Here is a 4386-nt window from a genome sequence, read left to right on the forward strand (position 1 = left end):
CAGAGCCCGTGGGCTGGAAGTGCAGCCAGGGCTCTCAAAGGATCTAATGTAGGCCCGGCTGGCCAGGCAGCAGCTTCCGTCTCTGTTTCTTTGGTGCCAGTCTCTTCTGTGTTCCTCTGGGCAAGTGTTCCTTTATCACTGTTTTCACTACCACCTTCCTCTGCTCTATTTGAGCACAGGTTTAGTACAGCCCCCTCCAGCCCTAACTTTAAAAGTTCCTAACAGAGATCAGTAATGGCCTTTGGGCACCAATTCCAAATTCCTGGGAGGCAGAAGCTACCTGGTGTTACTTGGGTCAGATGGTCACCCTGAATTGATCAATTATCCCTGTAGAAGGGGTCATGGATATACAAGACTGTGGAGATCCACCCCTGCCAGGAGGTCAGGGTGGACACACAGGAGCTAGAGATATGGTTGAATAATGATACCCCAAACAAAAAACAATTACCGACATGTTCTAGATTCCCCTCTTGGTGCCAGGGGAAAATAGAAAAAGTAAAGAAAGGGGAAACAAAGGCAGAGATGGCTTTTAGTCATATCAGTGTGTATGAAGATACATGTGTCTTCATTAGGCAGACATACATATAGCTCTCTAGATCTTTAGGATTGTGTTCTTAGCTAAGTAGAAAAATTTCCTTTAAAAACTTTTTTTCTGTTTCTTAAATTTGTGGTGGGGGGGGGGGGGCAGACTATGAGCTTCCCTGGTGGTTCAGATGGTAAAACATCTGCCTGCAATGCAGAAGACCCGGGTTCGATTCCTGGGTAGGGAAGATCCCCTGGAGAAGGAAATGGCAATCCACTCCAGCACTCTTGCCTGGAAAATCATGCTGTGTGGCTTGTGAAATCTTAGTTCCTCGACCAGGGATTGAGCCCAGACCCTCAGCAGTGGAAGTGCAAAGTCCTAACTGCTGGACCACCAGGGAATTCCCAATACTGTATTCTTTAATAAAGTAAATCCTTCTCTCCACTTCTTTATGCCAGTTTTATTGCCTTGGGTAGAGGCCTTGTTCAGTACTGAAGTTAGCAGGGTACATGTCAGTTTCTTGGAGTGCAGGTGACCCAGTGCACAGGATCAAGGTCAGGTAGGGTGTGGGGTGAGGCCTGAAATCAGTCCCGTCGTCTTATTCACTACACCGTGTTCCAGGTCCCCAGTATCAGAAGTGGACCTGGTACAGAGTGGGCACTCAATAATTTCTGAAAAAATGTGAAAGTGTTAGTTGCTCCGTCATCTACTACTCTCTGTGACCTCATGGACTATATAGCCCACCAGGCTCCTCTGTCCATGGAACTCTCCAGGCAAGGATACTGGAGTGGGTAACTATTCCCTTCTCCAGGCGGGTCTTCCTGACCCAGGGACCAACCTGGATTTAGGGTGAAGCCTAAACAGTTAATCACAACCAAGTAGATAACCAGAGCTAAAATTAGAACATCAGCCAGAGAGACCATAGAGTGACAAGAAGGTAATCCAGGAACAGGCCAGCAGCCCCCTCTCCCCCTAATACATGTGAGGGTGACGCAAGGGAGGAGGAAGGACTGACTGCATTTAAAGAGACACGGGCCGGGCAGAAACGATGATAACATCTGTTACCTTAAAGTTGCCTTTATACTTGTTCATCTCCTCTTTCATTTACAAGCATCTTCAGGGCCAGAATAGTATCTGATTTATTAATCTATCCCCCTAGCTCCTAATAATAATATGCAGACAGCTCACATTCAATAAATATTGGTGGAATGAATTAATAGATTAAAATTTTAGGGAGCCACGGGAAAAAATACTCAATTGATTTGATATAATATTTTTAGTGCAGAAAGTGAACTTAAATAAATGTTTTTGTCCTCCAGAACTCAGATATTTATCCACAACGTAAGAATGTTGGGGAATAATTGTTTAGTTTTTAATCTTCTTTTTAAAAAATATCATCTGTAAAAAGATAAATTTTTCTTGAAGTTTGACATGCAACTGATTTTACTTTTTCATGTTGAATGACAGCATCCTCCTAGCTTAATTTCTACTCATCATATTTACTGTATATTTTGTGTACTGTACTTTGAGTCAAATGACATGAAGACTATCTAAATGATAGCATTTCTATCGAAGTTTTGATTGTAGCCATTACACAAAATAAGCTGCATTTGATATTAGCTGGAGCAATTTATTTTTTATATTGAGTCTGTATCCTGTAAACTTGCTAAATTCATTTAGCAGTTCTAGTAGCTTTTTTGTAGCTTCCTTAATATTTTCTATATATGATCATGTCATCTGTGAATAATGACAATTTTACTTAACTGTCTTCCAGAAAAAAGCAAACACCCTTTCAGTTCAGTTCAGTTCAGTCGCTCAGTCGTGTCCAACTCTTTGCGACCCCATGAACACCCTTTAGAGGAATGCAACAAATCTAGCACTCAACCACATAAACTTACCAATGTTCATCACTTAATTAAAAGTTATTAGATAATCAAAGAAATAGGGAAATGCAACACATAATCAGGAAAGGACTCAGTCAACAGAAACCGACCCAGAAATAATAGAGATGGTTCAGTAAATAGACAAGGACTTCAGCTATTATATATCCTCAAGGATTTTAAGGGAAACCTTTACATGCATACATATGTATGTAAATACCTCCTTACATACATAATGAGGAGAAACAAGGAGAAACTGTGCTCAGTTGCTCAGTCATGTCCAACTCATTGCGAGCCTGCCAGGCTCCCCTGTCCATGGAATTCTCCAGGCAAGAATACTGGAGTGGTTTGCCATGCCCTTCAAGTGAAAAAAAAAAAAAAACCCAAAACATATATATATATAAAAGAACCAAGTGAAACTTCTAGAAATGAAAAATACAGTATCTCGAGAGTATGTAGAAAAGAAAATACTACGTAGGATTAACACAGGTGTTCTGCTGGCCTCTGTTCCTCCAGGACCTTTGCAAGTCCACCTTCTGTCTCTTGAATTCCCTCTACCTCCTCTGAACTGAAACAGCCTCAGGCATGACTTCCTCCCTTCTGGGATCCAGGAGGCAAGGACTGAGGGAGGTTGGGCTGCCATCAGACCCACCATCTACAGTGTTTTGTGATCATTCCTCATTCTGCAACATTTGGGGCTGCTTTCCACTCTGTATTTGCCAGAGGAGGGTAGGGGAGGTGGCTTAGGTATGTGTCTATAACTTGCTTTGATGTGACCCTTTTTCTCGACACTGTTTACACCAGTTTCCAGTGTTGCTGAGCAGCTATTTCGTGGTCCCCAGTCACTTCTCCTCTAGAGGACAAATGATTCACAGATAGGAGCCTTGGGAGACTCCTGGTCTCTGGTTGGGGTTTGCTCAAATCCTCTTTCTCTATACATTTTTATATAAAATATAGCCATTTGGCCTTTGCTCTTAGAAGTAGGGCAATCAGAATCTTGATTACAGACATAATTGTTGAAAATGACCTTGGAATATCCCACTGTTATAGGTATATACAGAGGAGATGAGAATTAGACCATAAAATCTATTTCCCAAATTTCGAAAAAGTTCTTCCAGTATTTCCAGAAAGAGCTTGTGTGACTAATAGGCTATAAATAAATATAACTTTGATGCATTATGCAGCATGTAGTCTGAGACAAATGAGGCAAATAGATGCTTTATTCAGAATCATCAGAATCTTTAATGATAAAGTTCAGCTAAAGCGTATGTGATTTTTTTTCCCAACCCTGAGCACATATGAAGGAAATACTTTTAGGTAACCCTTTGTGTGCAATTGTTAAGGTTCATGTATTTTTATTTCTTCCTTTTGTAAGACATGAGAAAAATTAAAAATTTACTTTAAAAATCTAAGAAAATTGGTAAGCATTCACCAAAATGTATTATTGGGAGGGAGTTCCCCTTAAGTTATATCTATATAACCATATCTATTTTGTTTATTTTTTATTATTGTTTTAATTTAGTTTTAATAGGTAGTGCATTCACATTCAAAAATCATACATATATAATTTATACATGTGTTATGTGTGTACAGTAAAGTGTCTCTCTACCAACCGCTGTCTCCATTAGCTTAGATTCATACTACCAATGGCATCACTATTATTGATTGTTTACTTAGCCATCAGGCACATCCTTCTTCAGATCCAAGTTGTTCAGTTCAGTCGCTCAGTCGTGTCCGACTCTTTGCAACCCCATGAATCGCAGCACGCCAGGCCTCTCTGTCCATCACCAACTCCCGGAGTTCACTCAGACTCACGTCCATCGAGTCAGTGATGCCATCCAGACATCTCATCCTCTGTCGTCCCCTTCTCCTCCTGCCCCCAATCCCTCCCAGCATCAGAGTCTTTTCCAACGAGTCAACTCTTCACATGAGGTGGCCAAAGTACTGGAGTTTCAGCTTTAGCATCAGTCCTTCCAAAGAACA

At 41.1% G+C, this 4386-nt stretch overlaps 1 non-coding gene across 1 annotated transcript; it reads left to right on the forward strand.

Moving 5' to 3' along the window:
• Positions 1-698: 698 nt before the first annotated feature.
• TRNAC-GCA (transfer RNA cysteine (anticodon GCA)) lies at positions 699-770 on the forward strand. Its single transcript has one exon. It is a non-coding gene; the product is annotated as a tRNA-Cys (tRNA).
• Positions 771-4386: the final 3616 nt, after the last annotated feature.

Source organism: Bos indicus, chromosome 21, assembly GCF_029378745.1.
Source record: "Bos indicus isolate NIAB-ARS_2022 breed Sahiwal x Tharparkar chromosome 21, NIAB-ARS_B.indTharparkar_mat_pri_1.0, whole genome shotgun sequence".
NCBI lineage: Eukaryota > Metazoa > Chordata > Mammalia > Artiodactyla > Bovidae > Bos > Bos indicus.